The sequence below is a fragment of the Urocitellus parryii genome, chromosome 5 (genome assembly GCF_045843805.1).
Source record: "Urocitellus parryii isolate mUroPar1 chromosome 5, mUroPar1.hap1, whole genome shotgun sequence".
Lineage (NCBI taxonomy): Eukaryota > Metazoa > Chordata > Mammalia > Rodentia > Sciuridae > Urocitellus > Urocitellus parryii.
The window spans coordinates 49068310-49089764 of NC_135535.1; the positions used below are offsets into that span (position 1 = coordinate 49068310).

A 21455-nucleotide genomic window follows, 5' to 3' on the forward strand; every position below is an offset into this window, starting at 1 on the left:
CCAGAGGCTGCCTTTTGTTCCAAAGTTTTAAAGCACTTGAGAAGATCATTCTTTTGAGCTGAAGAATAAATGCCAGAGTCAGGGAAAGTGAGACCTAGAGAAGTTACTTGTTACACAGGAAGGACTGGTGGGGAAAGCAGGGTCAGACGCTGAGTGGCTGGCTTCTCTTGCTACATCCTGCCTTTGCACTCAAGGCTCAGGTGCGCCAATGACAAATATAAACATTTCCACAGAAGACAAGGCACTGGAGATCCCTAATATTCCTTCTTGAAATAGCTTTCTTTTTCCTCATAACTTTACACAATTACAATTCAAAAATGCGCTACTTCCCACTGTATCACACACACCACCGAGCACAATGTCTTTTTATTTTTAACAAACTATAAACCTGTACAATCGAGAATTCAGGATTTCTAATCAATAACATTACCTGTCAAATAAATTGCTTAAAATTCCAGAAACATGTTACTGGTCCTCTCACATGGATTTCTATGTTCACGAAGTGGAGGACAACAAGAGTGTCTTTTCACTTTAAAAATGAAAATGGACAATTTAGAAACCTAGACGATTCTGATAAGATTTTTCTGCTTGCTTGTGACACCCTTGAAAGCAACATGGAAACCACTTGCAGTTTCCAAGCACTTCAAAGATTACAATGTGATCATCTCCTAATTATGGAACTCAACTAGGTAAGGGCAGTCAACTCTTCCTGCACTTGTCCTACATATATTCACATGCAGACAGACACGTGGTTTCATTCATTCTACTCCTATTTCCCTGCTCCTGATTTCTTTCTTATATTCGTCTTCTTACTCCTCCACTTCTCCCCCTCTTCCCCCCAGAAAATGTTAGATGATCCCTTTATCCCTTCACTTTCCTTTAGACCACAGTTGGCAACATCCTTCTCAGACATTCTTCACATTTGCTGGCTCATAAGATCGACTCTTCACTATCACTCAAATTACTTCTCATTTTATGTGTCTCTCACTGTGCAACAAATTACCATACACTTAGAAGCTTCTAACAACATCTGTTTATTAATTCACCGTCCTGTAGGCTGGAAGTCCTGCTCAGTGTCACTCCGTTCTCTGTTCCAGGGATCACAAAGAGAGACTCAAGCTGTGAGCCAAGCTGAGCCTTCATCTTCAGACTCTGAATGGACATCACTTCCAGGCTCACTGAGGTCATGGGCAGAATCCAGTCTCTTGTGGTCATAGGACTAACAGCCTTGCTTCCTTGATGGTTGTTGGCCAGGATGCTTTTCTCTTTAAGGTTGTTTGAATTCTTTCTTGTGTGGCCTCCTGCATCTTCAAGTCAAATCCCCTTCACTCTTCATATCTCTCTACCTTTGGTCTCCAGCTGGAAGAGCCCTCTGAAAGGTCTCCTGTGATTAAATCAGACCCACCCAGGTTAGCTTCTCCTATCTTCAGGCCAACTTTGCCATCAGATATGACACAATCACAAGGCTGTATTCACAGGTGAGACATCTTTATGGGAGCACTCGAGGAGTTGATCACACTGCCACCAGTTTTTTGGCTACATCTTCGTAACATACTATAGAAATGATCCCTGAAAGTATAGTCTTTTGGCTACATCTTAGGTGGAAATATCTTGATTTTTGGATTTGATCCTGGGCAGAGGTCAAAGTAGAAAAGGAAAGAAGGCAGATGAGGTATAAGGATATCTGGGGTATTATGATCATGCTCCTTGCTTCCCTTAGCTGGCCTACAGCCCTTCATACCCTGTTCATAGACTACTTTCCATTTCATCAAATTTGTATTTTTCTTTCTTATACATTATACTCCACCTTTCATAGCAATATTGGAAAATGCCTTTTTCAGGGGCTTCTGGATTTTTTTTGTATTGCTACTTCCATATATCTTCATAGAGAAGGCACAAGCAGACCTCTTGCCTTGCTGTTTCTTGGGTCACTTTAGCATACAAACTGAGCTGTCTGCTGCTGTAGGTAACATGATGTATAATAATCCCTCAGCCTTGAGCTGGCCACTTCCACAAGATCCTCCTGCAGAAATGACTTCCTAAGACACAAAGAGCAATAACCATCAAGGGGAGAGGTATCGATCAGTGGAATGAAATCAAAGTTAAGAACTTCAGTTCTTCAAAACCCATTAAGAGAGTAAAAAGGTAAACCATAGACTGAGAGAAGGGAGTTTCAATACATATTCTGACACAGGGCTCTTACAAGGAGCATAGGAAACACTCCTTTGAATCAATAAGAAAAAGGAAGAGAACTCAATAGAAAAAAAGGGCGAGTATCATAATAGATACTCCACAAGAGAATATCCCTAAACAGAAAATAATTATATGTTTATATATAATTATATGTTTAGGCACCTGTCTTCATTAGCCAGTGGGGAAATGCACATTAAAATCCTAATGCAAAAAATACAACATACCATCCAAAATGGCTGAAATAGAGAAACAGACAATGTAGGGCAACCAGAATTCTCATACTTTGTTGACCAGAGTGAAAATTATTACAACTGCTTTGGGATACTGTTTGACTATTTCATGCCCAATAAAATTGGGCATACCCATAATTGAAAGTAATTCCACTCCTAAGTATACACTCAACAGAAATGTATGAATCTATCTAACAAATGGCATTTACATGAATGCTAACTACAGCATTATTTATTATATTCCCAAGCTGGAAAAAAATCCAACTATCCATTAACAGTGAAATGGATTAAAAAAATCATGGTATCTTCCTAGGATATATAAAGGAATAATATAAAGGAATGAGCATAAACAAACCACAGCTATACACAAAAGAAGAATGAATTTCACAATAATGTGGAGTAAAAAAAGTCAGTCAAAAAAGAACATGTCATGATCTCCTTCTTATAAAGTTTAAAAACAGACAAAAGTAATCTGTGAAATCAGAATAGCACTTACCCACAGGGGTTACAAGGAGAGGAAGGAGAAACAAGGAGGCATCTGGGGTGCTAGTGAGGTTCTGATTACTCATCCGGGTACTAATCATATATGTGTTCACTGTGAGAAAATGAGTGGAGATGAACACTTAATTATTTATGCCCTTTATGCATGCATTTCATACTTCGGCAGAAAATTTCACATTATGCAAAATAATTTATATATGTAATATCTTTCCTATCTGTGAGTATGGAATCACATTAGCTTGTTCATTACAATATAAGCGGCTCTTAGAGTCTAACACATACTGTTGCTTGTTGAATAGTTGATTAATGAATTCCTAAGAGTGTTTCCTTAGTACAGATCATCTTTTTCTTCCAGTGGAGTAGCATTCCCCCATGTTTTACCCAATATCTTTAGATATTGCCAGGCAATTGTTTCAGGTAGATGAGTTTGTAGGCAGGGGGCGGGGAGGATGGATAGCAAAATGGGAGGGAGCTGGAGTTTAAGTTTCCTGAGGGCAAGAACTTTCATATTTGTTCACTGTGCAAGGAGGCACTGTTCTGATAACTTTATATGTACTGTATAAGTCCTTTTAAATCTTATAAGCAGTGATTTTCTTATCTATACATATAGTAAGCTTTTGAAAAATATCTGAGAAAGTATTATACAATGTACCTCTCTACCATTCTTTGTCTCATTCCTCCCAGCTTCCCCAGAGTCATAACTGCAGACTAAGGGTCTGTCACAGTGAGGATGGAATGAGGAACTGAAAGAGGAAAGGCAGGAGTTTTCAGACAGGGTTGCAGATACAGATTTTTGGCATCATTCCTGAATGAGATTATATGTGTAGCAACATTCACTCATAGGACCGGAAGGAGTCATCCTCACACAAGCTTTAGCTTGGGTCCCACTGCCTACAGTGTACCCTCCATATTGTTTGTGTATGTCATGTTTATACATCATACTTATTTGAATCCATGTGCTAAAAGTACTAATTTCTTAAATATAAACATTAAAAATGTAACATGACATTTGTAACCCTATTTTTCATTTCTTCACTTTTGAACATACCGAGAACTTTTTTTTTTTTTTTAAATGAAAGTGGCCCAAGGCACTTGAACTTTGGAGTAACCCTGACAAATGGGCAATTGAGTTCAGTGTGCACAGCAAGATGTTATCTCATGCCAACCTGAGTGTAACCACTGCTAAGAGAGAGGGACAAAATGATTATAGCTCTTGGGCTGATTTGACACTGAAGCCCGAAAAACACCAGAAGCCTCATTTAATTTTAACTCTTTACCCTACAAGACTTGTGCCTAGGGGGGCTTTTAAAGAGTAACAGAAATTCTTGAATTTACTTTTCATTTCTGTCGCCGTCTCAGGGCTCTGGTGCAGATTCTCAGGAGGTCTTGATGACAACAGCAACATCTTCCACTTAGAGGGGATTTACAATTCAGTTCATTCCCTTTCAGTCCTCAGAAGAGCCCTGCCAACTACAATTACTACTCCAGTCAGAGATTCCTGCTAACAACCTCCCTTACCTCCCAAAAAAGTAGAGTGACCTGTCCCAGCTTACAGAACTACCAAATGGCCAAGCATGGATCTCATGAAGTATACAAAGGTCCACAGGCTGACAACCTCTCTATTGCTGTAAAATTTCTGGGTTTATTGATGCTTCTGCCTTTAATTATGGGGAAAAATGTTTAAAAATTAATTTCAGTTTGGCAATTTTTCCATTTTCATCCACTGGAAAGAACTCAAACATTGCTACTTCTTTCATTCACCATGCACGCTGAGCTGGTGAAACAGTCCATGTGAACCAGGTGAAGGAATTTCTTTTTTATTTGGGTGGAAACCAAAAAGGAGAAAATACTTTTGGCAGAGAATGAAGCCATGCTATTTTGAAAGGAAAAAGGAGAAGGGGGAAGGAGAATATAACATAAAAAGGAAAATATTTCAAATTTGTAAGGAAAAATATTTTTCACTAGAAAAATTTCCTCATGCTCTCTTTTGTGCTTGGCTTGGCCTCCCTGTGGCAATGCAGGCAATCTGTCTCTTAGCACCACAGCTGTGGAATATATGGACTTAAGGAGATGCAGTCAGTTTAACCCCACCCTCAATTTATTAGCCGCTTTACTTTCACTGGATTTCATCATCTTGCCATAGGCTGTCACACTTGCTGTCTAAATTGTTTCATAATTCTATTTTACAGAGTAACATCTTCATTTAGCAGAAGTTAGCATAAAGGGGGAAATGGTAACAATCAGAATGATGTATAATCACAAAACCACATTGACATTTTTCAGTAATGTATTATGGATGCTATCGCTCAGGCTATCTTGGAGGAATGGACCAGCTAAAGAGTATACAAAATTACAGACATTGTAACAGGAATTCCTTCTACTAGCTCAGGAGCTGGCAAACTTTTTTTTTTTTCAAAGAGCTAGATAGCAAGTATCTTAAGTTTTGTAGGCTACACTGCCCTGTCTCGACCATTCAACCCTGCTATTGCAGTGAAAGCAGCTTAGACAATAGACAACACACCAATGAATAGCAATGGCAGTGTTTCTGTAAAACCTTTATAAAAGTAGATGGCAGTCACATTTGTGAGATGGAGCTACAGTTTGTGGACCTCTGATCTGGATGATGGATATATTTGCAACTGCAATATAAAGGTTCCTCCTAGACATTCAGCCTGAACTATCTGTTTGCTAATTTATCTGAAAAGTTGTGGTATTTTTTTGTAAAGTTAAAATTAAAATGAATGTTCTCATGAGAAAATATTTATAAGGGTAGATACTTTACAACTTTGTTGAAGGATTGGTTATTTTTCTAAGTCTCAATAAAATTAATATGAAACAGATCAGTGGGTAAAAATATGTTCTCAATGCCTATGCATGGAACAAAGTAAAGTGCACAGCTGAATCTTGAGCATTGTCAACCTTCAGCTTACGGTTTTGCCACACTCAGTCCCCCTTATAGGAACTCCAGCACACAAAGTCAGTGTCACTTCTTTTCAGGATTAGCTCCTGCTTTAATCTTGCTGGCATTAATGTGCATTGTACTGACTGTAATTTTGAAGGCAAAGTGTAGGACTTATGGAGACTCAGTATGATGTTTTCAAGTCATTGAAAAATGACTTCATTTCCAACTGATGCTGATGGTGATAATCCTTTCCTTTATTTAGGTGTTTCCCTAAGATTTTAATAAACATTTCCTAATCAGGATTTTGTTTAAATTTCAAACAAATAAATGAATTGAAAGCACCCCATGTCAGCTGCCACACAGTTAAGCACTAATGATGAGCAGTGTTATTCCTTTTGTTTACCTAACTGACCTCCTGAACTGAGCTGCCAGCATTAGGCATAAAACACCGGGAAGTTTAAATGATCTAGGTAGTTTAAACTATTATATGACCAAATTGAAATATTAATAGAATTTACTCCAAAACATGCAAAAAAGTTGCATAAGAATCAAGAACCAGTGTGTATTGCTTAGTCCTAACTCGATTTTGTCTCTGGAATTCCTTACCTACGTTTTCCTGGCTGATGCTGGCTTACATATCTCTCCTTGTCTCAATCTGGACTTCTTCAGTGGCATAGAAATTAGGACATCTAATTTATACTATTCTATATTGCCCTCCTGACTACGATATTTATTTTCATATTTGCATTGGGCATTTATTATCCTTCCTCCTCCAAGTGTTCATACATAGTATGGGGGCTGCTCATTCAATGTCTACTCAATGTCTATTGAATAAATGAATGAATAAAGGTCTTTATTTATTTATTAATCCATTCCATGACTACTTATTGAGTCCTGACTATGCACTAGTAAACATAATGCGCAAAATCCAGTCCTAGTGTGGCATATATTCCAGTGGAGGAACTCTGAAAAATAAACATAATGGTATTAATTTAACAAGTGGTAAGTTCTATAGAGAAAATTAAAACGGGAATGGGGAAAAGGGAATCTTGGAGGATGTGGGGATTGAGTTTCACTATAGTAGCCAAGGAAGGTCTCATAAGGAGACATTTGAGCAAAGACCTGAAGGAGGTAGGGAGAAGACCTGCCCAGTTCCTGGGTGAAGAGTTTTCTAGGCAGAGACACACAGAGGAGCAGCCTGAGCCTCTGAGTCCACAGAGTGTGAAGAGGACAAAAAGAGAGAGCTCTGACCACCAGAAGGACTTGTCACTCACTCTGAGACAGACCAGTTATTTGCCTTCTTGAGTTTTCAAAAGTCAATTTGGCATGACCTGTTCAATGGTGTTGACCATTCTTTCTCCAAAAGAGAGATGATCCCACATGTCTGCTTATTTGTTCATTTTCCATGTCTAATTTTCTTACATGCAAAATGGCAACAACACCGTTCCTTACAGGGAATTCTGAAGGGTTAAATAATCATCATTGTAAAAACATGAGTTTAAACTGTCCAAGAAGTGGGTAACAACTATTTTATGAACAACAACTTACTGGGTGCCATTTATGGGGAAGGCAAATGGAACTTGTAGAAGAGACAAGCAGGGAAGATTGAAGGGCTGGAGCAGGCTAGAAAGAAAAGCAAAGTTAATAGATGAGGGAGGAGGGATAAGGAAAGAGAAAAAAGGGTTTCTATGTTTCTAATCACAGGACAAAGAGCATGGTACTGGGGGCTGGGCTGACTTGGTTTCAAATTATACATATTCCGTTTACCTTGGGTAAGTCACATTTGAGCCCATTTCCCTCCGTTTAAAAATAGGATCTGACATTTGCCTCTCAGCACACTGTTAGGATTAAAAGAGATACTGCACCTACATCCCTAACACAATCACAGCACCAACTGCTGAGTGATTATTAGTTACCATACTAGTCATTACCACCATCATCCCTGAAGGTCAGGAAACAAGAGGCCATTCTGCATCTTTTGACAAATAAATACAAAACAAAATAAATAGATAAATAAAAAGCATGAAAGACCTCTTGAAGGGAAACCTAATAAGGATTCATTTTAAAAGCAGCTGACTGTAAATTATGCACTAGGACTTTATTGCTTGAATCAGGTTGAGCCCCTCGGAACATCTTTTCAATAATTCAAATCCCTAAAAATTTGGCTCGGCTAGGAAACATGAGCTATCCTAGAAAACACATATCTACAGAAAAGAGGACATAATTCCATAAAAACTTGGTGATAATTCTATATTAAAAAAACAAATACAGAGGCTGGGGTTGTGGCTCCGTGATGGAGCGCTCGCCTAGCACATGTGAGGCACTGGGTTCAATCCTCAGCACCACATATAAATAAATAAAATAAAGGTATTGTATCCATCTACAACTGAAAAAAAATTTAAAAAGAAAACAAATACAGGAGACCTTGTGTGACTTGGATAAAGACCGTAATGTATTAGCAGTTCCAGGAAAAGTAGAAGACAGATTTGGAACTAAGCAATACAAAAATGAAACCTAGCTGTGCCAAGGAAGAAGGGATGAAGTTAATCAGCTGCCAAGTGCTTTTCCATTTGGGATAGACAGGGTTTAGAGCTGGCAGCAGGAGCGGCACAAGACTTGATGTACAAGAGTCTCATAAAATTATCTGAATTTATTCTGTACTGCAGAGGGCATCTGCTACATTTTTATTTGTCTGGCATCCCTTAGTGCGGAGAACAGCCCCTTCCCAACTCTGTGTGATTCTCATGATTCTATTATTCAATGAGTCCTACCTTCCCCACAAGAGTAGGTTTGAACCCCAAGAGGGTCCAATTGGAATACCTCATTTCCTGGGCCAGAGAAAGACAAATAACCCAAGCATCCTAGCTGTCAAGTACCATACAACCCTAGAGTTGCCTGGAAATTTGTCGGTCCTCTGTGGGACAAAATTAACAATTCAATGAAAACTTAAGCAAGAAGAATCAAAAAAGAGTCATAGATAGAAGAGGAATAGAAAGAGAGCAAGAGAGGGAAAAAGAGGGAGGGATGAAGGAAGGAAGAGAGAGAGAGAGAGAGAGAGAGAGAGAGATTCCTATTGATACCATATGACTGTTTTAATTCTTTGATTCAGATATCCCCGAACCTGCCACTTCTCAGGACTTTTCATTCAAGCAGATATATTATTATTTTCTATCTTTGTTACTATTATTATGAATTGAATTCTTCATTTATAACCCAAAGTATCAATTAGGAAAAATATGAAAAAAAAAATTACGACCCCAAAATGATAAGGGCCATTTGTGGCAACCTACATGGGATACGTTATTCTGTCTACCCAAAAGTAAATAAATAAATACATGTCTTAAGATATTACAACAGATTTGGGTAAAAGTTCACAGCCGTCTGACCCACATCCTGGTCTTGAAGGTCTGATAGTATAAGTAACTGTACTGCAGTTTTTCAGCTGTTACCACAGCCCACCTGAGGCAGTAAAACTGCTCCCCTCCACTGGGAAATGACTTTACAAGTATAGGAAAGCTTACAATTAAACATAAAGATCATAAGTAAGTTAGAGCCATAATATTTATACTGTTAAATAAGTTTAGAAACAGAAGTTAAAATTTGTGTTTAAAGTGTTAGTAATGTTTAAATAAAACTAATATTAGAGAATCTGACAAATTTCAATGCGTGATTTCAACTTCAATTCTGTAATTGGTTTTATTCTTTTTATCTTAACTTGAAAAATTTGGATAATTGAATGTTTATAGAAAGTATTGGAATGTTTTGATTCATTATAGCTTTAAAATGAATTTTTAAATTTATAAGCTCTTTGATTTTGCTTGTAAAAGTTTAAATCAGGCTTGTTAGGCATGAGTTGATTGATCAATTGTAAATGTTTTTAAAATTTCAGAGAAATTTAATTGATGGCTTATTTAATTGAATTAATCAAATAAGTAGAAAAATGGTCTTTGAAATTACATAAAAATTCCCTGTTTTATAAGTAAAATCAGAATTACAAAGTGAACTTAAATCTCTAGGAAAATTACAGTATTGAACCTTCAACTTAATGAAACACCACTTTATTTTTTTTCAGATTTTATGTTTTTATTTGTTCTTTTTAGATGTACATGACAGTAGCATGTATTTTGACAAACCAATACTTAAACACCTATAAATAGTTTATTTCTATGCACAAAACTTCCCACTTCAAAAATACTGAAAAACACATCATCACACATGGCATGAAAAATCATAAATACAGAAGTCTGGCTGCAACAGTACTTCCTGTAGAGAGTGAGAAGTGTGTGGTCTCTATGGGAAATGAGGTAAGGCAAACCACATAAAAATATTCCCAGTAAACAATGATGAACCAGTTGGATCAGCTTCTAGGAACTAAAAGTAGAGAATCAACAACTGAGGTGGTAATGATCTAAATTTCTTTTTCTTTCTTTCTTTCTTTCTTTCTTTCTTTCTTTCTTTCTTTCTCTCATCAGATGCTTATTAAATATGCACCACACATTGAGCTCTATTCTACAGCTCTAAGATAAAGGTGAAGAAAGGGAAACATAGATTATAAGTTGGATGTTAAATAGTCAGAAGCAGGGTCGATACAGCAACTGGGAACGAAGGAGAGAGGCCAGCAGTTCCTTCCACAGAGGAAGATCAGGCTGCTGTGTCTCCGATTCCTTAACTCTGCCCGACGTCAGTAAGCATGGACTATAAGGAGTGGGAGCATCCCCAAATATAACTCCAAAGAAAAAGAGAAAACAAAATGAAAAGAGAATGAGGTAATACTTTTGATCATAATAGATTCCAGCCACAAAAGAAGATGGGGGTGGGTGGGGAGTAGTGGAGATGAGTGGAAGTGGTGACTGGCAGTCACTACTGAAAGAAAAAAACAAGATGAGCTCAAAGTTCTACAGGGCTGATTTAAGTGGCACAAATATGGGTAAAACAGAATAAAGCAGGTACAGGGAGTACGAATAACAAGACAAAAGGAAAAACAAAAAACACTGGAGACTCAGTCTGTGGGATTCTGAGAGGAAAATCTGGATAGGAGTTGAGGCAAAAGAAACAAGACTGAACACCAGAACGTCTCGTCCTGAAGGGACTGGGATTGGCTCTTCCTGCTGATCTGGAGAGGAAAACAGACACATGGTACATGGCAGCTTAAGAGAAGAGGCACATGGTCATGCTGCAGAGGAAAGTGGTGGGCTCGTTCCCAGGGCCTTCCTGCCCACTCAGGTCTAGGCCTTTGCAAGTCCTGGCCATGCCATCCCACAGCCCATAGGCAGACAGCCAGAACACGGACTGAGTGATGCAGATGGTAATGTTTGGTGGGTGTTATTTTGTTCAGATTATTTAAAAAAATATATATATTCTTAATACATAAGTAAAATATATTTGGTCTAGGAAAATTAGTTGAAAGATAATCAAATGAAATATGAGGGGGGAGGGAGATCACTACCCTAAACAATGGTGTTCTTCAGAGAGAAAAGGCAATTGGCATTTCTAATTAGTCATTCAACAATTTTGCAGAAACTGCCAACCCATCTTCATCCTACCCTGAAAGTTGGCAGTTATGGCCCAAACACAGGAAATGTGGTAAACAGGACTGCCAAGTCCCAGTCAAGAATAAAGCTTTTCATCAAATAAGGCGAGACATTCTCACATTCTCTTCAAGTACATACAAAGATAGACTGGCAAGATCTGTAAAAGATCTCTCTCAAGTATTCATCAGACTACTGATTGGTGCATACATATGAGGAAATAACCCCAAACCAGGGAAAGAGTCATTCAAAAGTATTAGGGAGATAATATATAATGTTCTCCCATATAGCAATCATTCCCAACAGCCAGACTAGAAAAATCTCATATTTCATAGGTCACTGGTTAGAATACTCAGAGGGGTCTTGCCTCAGTAATGGGGCAAAATTAGTACTTGACTGAATACTGCTCTGTTCCTACATAACAAATCTCCAAAGATGACCTGAAAGGATAAAACTGTTTCCAAGTAACTTAACTGCATTCCCATAAAAGCTCAAAAATATTTATAGGAATAAAATGTATCCAACAACCCCAAAAAGGAAAAATATACAGTGTCTGTCATACAATAAAGAAATTAGCAGAAGGCAAAGAAGCAGAAAAATATGAGACTGGTGAGAAGAAAAAAATCAATTGAAATCACCCAAACCTAAGGCAGATGTTAGAATTAACACACAGGAATATCAAAACAGCTACTATAGCTGAATCTGATACATTTTTAAAGTTTAAGTAGAGATGTGGAAGATATTAAAAAGATACAAATCAAACTTCTAGAAATAAAAAAAAAATGCTTGAGATTTACAAAATTACATCAAATGGGATTATCAGCATGTTAAAAGCCATAAAAGACAAGATTAGTGAACCTGAAGACATAACAAGAGAACCATCCAAAATGAAATATATAAAATATCTTATAGGAAAGGGAATACTATCTCTTGAAGATAGATTGTCATAAATTAAAGATGTATATCTGAAGCCTAAGTCAATCATATGTGTGTGTGTGGATAATATTTTTAAACCAACAAAGACCTAAAGCTAACAAGCCAACAGAGGAGACAAAATGGAGTCATAAAAATAACTCAATCCAAAATAAGGCAGAAAAAGAGGGGAAGGGAACAGAAAATACATAAATAGAAGGCAGAGAGCAAGATGAGGAATTTTAGCCTTAGCATGTTAATAATCACATTAAATGTTACTATTTAGACACTTCAATTTAGATTGTCAGGATTGGGTGGGTTAAAAATCAAAATTCAACTGTATTCTTCCTACAAGAAATACACTTTGCATACAAACAAATGAGTAAGTCAAGCTTGAACTAATGGAAAAGTCATATCATAAACAGAACTATCCATGTATGGTCGGAATTATGTTCTTCAAAATTCATATATTAAAGCCCTAGCCAGGGTGTGATCATATTTAGAGAGAGGGCCTTTAAGGTCATTAAGGTCAAATGGTGTCATAAATGTAGGAACCCTAGTCCAGTAGGACTGGTATCCTTATAAACAGAGAAAGAGACACCTGAGAGCTAGCTCTCATTCTCTCACACACTTTCTCTCCCCCCCCCCATTCTCCCCCGAAGAGTTATGGCCATGTGAGGACAGAGCAAGAAGTCAGCCATCTGCAAGCCAAGAAGAGAGGCCTCAGCAAATGCCAATTTGGCTAGCACTTTGATCTTAGACTTCCAGCCTTCAGAAATATACAAAAATAAATTTCTATTGTTTAAAACCCTGAGCCTGTGCTATTTTCTGCTATTTTGTTATAGTAGCCCAAACCCATTAATTCACATGCTATGACTAATCAAAAACAAGATTAAGTGAATGTATTAATGTCAGAAAAAGTAGATATCAGAATAAATAATATCACCAGGGACAAAAAAAAAGGTCATTTTATAATGAAAAAGAGGTCAACTCATGACAATACTAAATTCTTATAAAGCTAATAACAGGAATTCAAAATACTTGAAGAGAAAAGAACATATATCTGCAAAAGAAGTAGACTAATATATAAGCATAGATGAAGATATCAATACTTCCCCACAATCTACAATAGAGAAAAAATTAGTAAAGAAAAGCAAACCAGTCCACCAACATGATCTAACTGACACAGAATACCTCACCAAACAACAGCTACATACACATTCTTCCAAGTGCACATGGAACATTAATACATTCAAAATGAATGAAATAACTATTTACACCATTATTGGAATTAAGTTAGAATCAATAACAAAAAGTTTTCTGGAAAATTCTCAAACTTGTGCAAACAAAATAACACATTTCTAAGTACCAGAGGATAAAAGAAGAAACCAAAAGGAATATTAGGAAGTATTTTGAACCAATTAAAAATGTGAAAAAAACATTAAAATTTATGGGATGCCACTAAGGAAGTACAGTACTGTAGGGAAAAATTGGAGTACTAAATGCCTTCATTAGAAAAAAGTTTCCAAAATAAATGACATAAGTTTCCCCTAAGAAACTGACAAAGCAAACAAATAAACAAAAAACAAGTCAAACCACAAAGAAGTAGTAATAAAGAGTAGAGTGGGATTCAATGGAATATGAATTAGAGAAACAGTAGATAAAATCATTGAAGCCAAACGCTGACTACTAGGGAAGACCAATACAGACAAACTTCTACTGGAAAGAAGGAAGGAAGGAAGGAAGGAAGGAAGGAAGGAAGGAAGGAAGGAAGGAAGGAAGGAAGGAAGGAAGGAAAAAAGAGATGAAAAAGGCGACTTCACTCCATATTCTATAGTCATTAGTAGGATAAGTATATCTTATAAGCAACTTTATACCAAAATTTTGAAAACTTGGATAAAATAGAATATTTTTTTTAAAAAAACCCAACTACCAAGGCTCATTTAAGAAGAAAGAGATAATGTGAATAACACCATACTTTTAAAAGAATTGGATTTGTAGATGAAAATCTCCCTAGAAATAAAAACTTCAGATTTACAGTTTCATTGGAGAACTCTATCAAACATTTAAGGAAAAAATAATACCAACTCTATATAACATCTTCCAAAAATCAAAGAGAAGGAAATACTTTCCATCTCATTATATATGGCTGGTATTGTCAGGACATCAACTAGATGCCCTAAGACAAATTTGTTTTAATGCAAAACAAAACTAGAGGCCAATACTCTCAAGAACACACATATAAAATTTCAAAGCAATATTTTAAGAAATTAAATCCAACAATACACAAAAGGGGACTTATCCTAAAAATGTATAATTGATTTAACACTCAAAAGTCAGTGTAATTTACCATATTAAGAATTTTTAAAAAACTATATGAAATATACCAGTAAATTTAGAAAAAATAATGACAAAATTAACAGCAATTTCTGATGAAAACTCATACCAAACTAAGAACAAATGGGTACTTCCTCAACATAATAAAGTACATACACCAAAAGTACTGCTAATTCCCTATTTAATGATAAAACACTGAATGCTTTTCCTCTGAGAACAAAAAAAAAGATATTCATTCTCAAACTTCTGTTCGACACTACATTGAAGACTCTTGCTAGTGTAATCAGATAAAAATAAATAAATAGATAATAAATAAGTAAATATCAATACTATGTATTAATAATACCCAGACTGGATAGTAAGAGGTAAAACTATCTTTCTATAATAACAACATGATCATTTTTGTAGAAAAAACAATGGAATCTGTTCAAAATAAAGTTGGTGGAAGAGGTAAGTTTAGCAAAGTTACTGAATACATAATTATATTAAAAAATCAATTTTGTTTCTTATATACTATACAACAACAAAGAATTAGAAAATGAAATTTTAAAAAAAATAACATAATTTTTATGGTCTGGCTATGAGGTGTCCCCCAGTACACTCATGGGATAGACAATGCTGGAATATTTAGAGGTGAAATGTTTAGATTATGAGAGATCTAACCTAATCAGTGGATTGATCTACTTGATGGGTTAAAAATTTTAAAGGATTTCTGCATTGGGTGGTAACTGTAGGCTGGGGTTTGGCTAGAGGAAGCAGGGTTTAGGGGCATGCCTTTGGGGATTATACCTTGTCCCCTGGCTCTTCTGTGCTTGCTGGCTACCATCAGGTAAGCAGCTGTCCTCCGTCATGCCCTTCTGCCATGATGTTCTGTTTTATCTCAGCCCCAAAGCAAATGAGTTGGCCAACCATGGACTGAACCTCTGAAACCATGGGCCTCAAATAAATCTTTAGCCCTCTAAGTTGTTCTTATTAGGTAGCTCAGTCACAGATATAAAAAGCTGATTAAAACAATAGTAGAATGAAAAATATGAAACACTTAGGGATATATATATATATATATATATATAGGACTTGTTCATTGAGACTAACAATACTGTTGTGAAAAATTCAGGACCAAAATAAATGGAAGATATATATCTTGTTCATGGGTAAGAAAATTCCATATTGTTAAGATGTCAGTTCTTCCTGAATTATCTACAGAGCTAATGCAGTTTCAACCCAAATTCCAGTAGGGGTTTTTGTAGAAATTAGCAAACTAATTCTAAAATTTACATTGAAAGATCAAGAATTTATAATAACCAAAACAACTTTGAAAAAGAACTAAGTTGGAGGACCAATGGTATCTGTTTTCCATACTTCTCATAAGACAATCAATACTACAGTGTTAGATCCAAGATAAACATGTCAATGGAGTATACAGTCCATAAATAGACGTACCTATTTGATACTTGACAGAAGCACAAAGGTGATTCTATGAAGAAAAAATAATCTTTCTACAAATGGTGCTGGAATACACATGGAAAAAAAAATGATTTTGTTCAATACAGCTAATCAACTGTAGAACCTAGGAGAAGACCTTTCTGACCAGAGCAAAGATTTTGTAAATACAACAACAAAACATAACCCATATAAGGAAAATATAAAGTCAAAGACTGGGCATGATAAAAATTAAAAATATCCTATCTTCAGAAGATACTGTTAAGATAAGCCACAGACTGAGAGAAAATATTTGTAAATCATATACTTGATCAAGGAATTGTATCCAGAATACATAAAGAACACTCAAACCTCAATAAGAAAACAACTACCAAATTTTCAAAAATGGCCAAAGTATTTGAACAGATGCTCTTCCACGAAGGATAACTAATAAAAATATGAGAAGTTGCTATGAAAAATATTCACCAGAAAAATACAAATAAAAATCAAAATAAGATACCACTGTACACCTATTAGAATGGCTGAAAAAATACTATTCTAAGACAATGATGTAAAAAAACTGGAATTCTCAGACAATGCTGGTAGGAATGTAAAAACACTTTGGAAAACAATGTGACAGTTTCTTAACAATTTAAACATATGCCTTTTATATGAAATAGTCATTCCACTTTCAAGTATTTATTTAAGAGAAAGAAAATACCATGTCCATATGAAGTCTTGTACCTAAATGTTCTCTGCAGTTCTGTGGTTAATAGTTAAGTACTGAGGAAAAATTCATTATCAAGTACATTTTTAAATTTTAGCTTATCTATATGAGAAATGTAATGATGCCCGTTATAATGTGGATGAATCTCAAAATAATTATGCTGAACAAAGAAGCCACACATGAGAGTACCTACAGTACTCTTTCAAATGCTGACTAGAGTGATGATTTTGTAAACACAACACCATTTTGCTAGAAAAAGAGGCAAGAAGAAGAGATTACAAAGGGCTTGAGGAAACTTTTGTGTATAGATGTTATTGCTACCTTGGTTACACTGACAGTTTCAGAAATATGCACATATGTCCAAAACTTATCAAATTAGATACATTAAAATATGTGTACTTTATTGAATGCCAATTACACCTAGTAAAGTTGGTAAAATCCAAATAAAAGCAATACATAAGTATGGATAAAATTCTCAAAACAAGTAACCAAATTATGTTATATGCATATACAAATATGTAAAAATGAAGCTCACTGCTATGTACAATTATACTGCACCAATAAAAAAAAAATATCAAAATAGGACAAAATAGAAAGTTCTCCCTCCCCCACCCAGAGTTCCACTCTCCAGTAATAATTGATTTTTAATATATTTCATTTAAAAATTTCTCTTGAGAATTGACTACATAACATTAAATATAATTATATCTCTATTTTTTGATTTGTGAATTTTAAACAGCATCTTTTGACCTCTCATTTAAAAAAAATTAGAAAATAGACTTTCTAAACTACTACCTCGCACTTTCAATCTCTGCTCACTGAAATTTTAATATTTAGTTCTGTTTGTTTTCCTACATCATCATCATTGAAAACATGTAGCACTTTTTATGTGCCAGACATTATTCTGAAAATTATATTAAATTCTATTATTTTCAGAATAACTTTGTGAAATATTAATTATTTTTGTGCTCATTTTTCCCAAGAATACCAAGGGATAAATAAGCAATTGCCCAAGTCATAGTATGGAGATCCATTCAAATCCTGGCATTCTAGTTCTAAGATTCATGCTCTGAATAACAATGCTCTACTGACTCAGCCTGATGTCACAAGTTAACCAATTTAAATAATGTCCTTAAAACTCTCAAATGTGAATATAAGATCTTATAATTTTCCCTTTAAGTTTGATGAAGAAATCCAATATCATTACATTTTCTTCTACTCTTCAAATCTCTCCAAACCTCCATCCCAGAATATTATTATTTTATTATTATTATTAGTTGTTCAAAACATTACAAAGCTCTTGACATATCATACTTCATACATTTGATTCAAGTGGGTTATGAACTCCCATTTTTACCCCGTATACAGATTGCAGAATCACATCGGTTTATACATCCATGTTTTTACATACCCAGCATATTACTGTTGTTACGTTTGTCTGTAACTATAATTTCTGAGGCATTGTCCATATATTGATATTTTTCAAACTGAAAACCAAAAAGTAGTAATCACATACAGTAGAATCTGTAGGAAAAGGCTCAGTGTCATGACAGCAGAAAATCCTACTGAGTGTTTAGAGGCAATGAAACTCTCCTCAATAAACCTTTGCTAATGGAAGTAAAAAATTAAAGTTTCAAGAGGGTTAGGATGGCAGCATATCATAATGGCCTACCATCTCCTGAAAGGGATTCCTCACAGAGCCTCTAACTTCCAGTTCTAATTTGGACCAATTTCTCTCTATGCCTGCCTTAGGGCTGTCATCCTGGAATCACATTTCATTACAAAGCTGGTTAACATCCACATTCCCTTAGAACCTATGACTTCCTCTTACCTGGATTCTTTTTTGTTTCACTTAAGTAGTCCTTTCAGAAATATTTTGTGGGTGGCAAATTGTCTGAATGCTTGTATGTTTTAAAATGCTTCACTCTGAATTGATAGTTTGGCTGGGTAAAAAATTTCAGGCTCAAAACATTTCCTTCAACATTTTGAAGCCATGCTTCTTGTGTTCTTGTCCTTAACATCTACAATTGCTGAGGATATGATGCCAATCAGATTCTCATTTCTTTTTTAGGGACATGCTCTTTTAGCCTTTAGAATCTTCCCATTATTCTCAATATCTAAAACATCATAAGAACGTCTTGAGGTAGTTTTGTTCCTTATCCTATCTTGCATTTTCTTGACTCTTCTAATCTGAAGTCCTCATTCCTCACATCTGAAATATTCTCTCCTATTACTTTCTGTTCTGTTTACTCTTTCTGAACATCTTTTGGATATTAGCATTTTTGAACTGTTCTCTGATCTCATTTGTTTCTAGCATTTTCAATTTTTTTTTTCTCCTAGGCTTCCTTTGAATTTCTGACTTTGGCAATTAGTTTTGCATTTTAAGAACTTTTAGATTTGGACTGTTCTTTTTCTTGACAGTCTATTTTTACTCTACAAACACTTTTCATGGAATATTTTTTTTTCTTTATGAGAATGCTAAATAGAATCACTTCAAAGTTAGTTCTGTTTCCTGCATTATGTATTTCCTCCAGAGCCTATGTTCAACCTGGGTTTTTTATTTTTTATTTTTAATCCTTATTTTTCCTCCAGTTTTTATGATCCTTGGATTTTGATTCATACTCACAATCGAGGAGGCCCAGCTTGTTCAAGATGACTAGCTCTGCCTTGCCCAGGTCTCCCCTTCTCTCCACGGGTGGCCATCCCTGGAAGCCTTGGCTCTGTGATGGAAGAGGACATAGCAGGATGCTCCTCTCTCACCTTTCCTACTTTATACCAAAACTGAGGAGAATGTCACCCAGATGGGATATCACCCCTGCTAGGGCTCTTTCCCATGAAGACTATTCAATCATTTTAAAGATTCGTCCTTTGGATTTTGCTTGAGCATGTGACACAGGGAAGGAGAATGTGGACTATGACTCACACAGTTATTCCACAGTTGAATCATCTCCAACTCCCTTCTCATACTCCAAGTTTTGAGTCTCTCTGGGTCTGCTGCCAGGAAAAATAGCTCTGGCCCCTACTGCAGCCTTCTCCTATGAATGTGGTTTAATCTGTTAATATAATCCAAGTATTTCCACTTTTAAGAAATCTCTCTATACTTCCAGTTCCCTGATACTCCTTCTCCTATATCCAGTAGGGTCTTTTGCTTATTATTCTACATTTTTCTTTATCATTATTTCTATGGGATTTTGGAGCAGAAAGCATTTATATGCATGACTATCTGGCATCCTGAACAAGAATTTCCATCACATCTTTGTACATATTTGTGAGTTCCTCCTTGTTTGGGGACAAAAGTCTCTTTATAGCTTCCACATAGGGCCACAGGGTCATACTAACAATTTCTTAATTTCTCTTCTACTTTTCAGCTCTCCAAATATTTGAAACGAGTTTTCTATTCTCCTGTCCTCTCCTAGTTAAATATTTATAGTTCCCCTAACCATGGCTAACTGAACTGTCGTATCATTCTGATTAGTTTCTTCTGAGAGTCCTCTATCTTCCTAAAAACATTCAAATGGGTAGGGGACCAGTGCTGAGAGCTGGTTCATAGTAGCCTCATCCTCCTAGGATATCACACATTTACAACAGCCAGCTGCTCTTACCTCCCTGCCCTAGGCAAACAAAGTTAGTGGTATAGCAGCTGCTGTGAAGACGCTGTATGACGGTGACATATTTAAAAAGCCATGAAATTGTGGGAAGACAGCATTTCCAACCAAGAATTTCCAGGCTCTCTAGCATAGCTTCTAACTTGTATATAATTATGCTATCATCTGAATAAAAGTCATTCAAAACTCTTAGTTTTAGTCATTTGGTAAAGGATGATACTTTGCGCTGAGAAAAAAAAAAACTCAGGTAAGTTATTCCTAAATCAATTGAAGAATGCAGTTGAATTCATTATATATACTATTTTTTCAGTCACTTGAAATTTCAAAACTCCAAGATATTTCCATTTCTCACAAACAAAATTGAATGCTTTCTAAGAGCTTTATATTGTTGTAAAATCACTACTAATTATCATATTTATAATGTTTAAAAATTACTAAAAAGTGGACAAAGACAAGTGTTATATTAATCAGGTAACAAGTGTTGTATTAAACTATGGTAATATCCATTTATAGGAAACAATGTTTAAAAAAACTAAATAAAACAGTGTCTGACAAATTTACATGGTGCAGTTCTCAACTAATAAAGATTTTTCTGATTGTCGTGCCTTCCTTGGAATACTCTCTGTCCCCAGTTCCTTCAAACACATATTTGTGAATTGTAAAAGAAAAAGCATTCTTAATATATTCATATATATGGAAATTTTTCTCTCAGACATATAAAGAGGCCCAGACATTTTATAGTAATTCAATAGAAGTCTTCAAATCCTGTTTGTTTATTTATTCTGTGTGTATGTATTTATTTACTTATAAGAATTAAGAAATTGTTGTGGGCCAAGAACTAATGATTCAATGATACAATGAAAAAACTTGCTATTGCTATTCTTGCGGCTCTCACAAGGGTTAAAGTTTCAATCTGTTTAAGCACTTTTTTCCACACTTTGATTCAGAAAGGTAGATTCAGATGCACACCAAATGTGTGCCATCCTCTAGAATCAAAAAGCCTGACCATGTTTTCCATTCTCTGGGCCAAATGGACAATGTCAGTAACATTTATGGAGTGTTAACAAGAAGGATTCAGAGATGAAAAGTTAGCTGGAATAA

General features: G+C 35.7%; 1 protein-coding gene and 1 pseudogene across 1 annotated transcript in view; both read right to left on the reverse strand.

The window, feature by feature from the left end:
- Nucleotides 1-590: 590 nt before the first annotated feature.
- The window catches only part of Dyrk2 (dual specificity tyrosine phosphorylation regulated kinase 2), a 47918-nt gene continuing 27053 nt past the window's right edge, over nucleotides 591-21455 (reverse strand). Inside the window, exons 1-3 of the transcript XR_003300572.2 lie at nucleotides 19376-19649; nucleotides 2920-3018; nucleotides 591-2039 (exon numbers count right to left, since the gene is read on the reverse strand). The gene's annotated coding sequence lies outside the window, so the exon portion shown is untranslated. Of the gene's footprint in view, nucleotides 2040-2919; nucleotides 3019-19375 lie in introns of the transcript that reaches the window.
- LOC113181255 (small nucleolar RNA U3) lies at nucleotides 1500-1585 on the reverse strand (annotated as a pseudogene).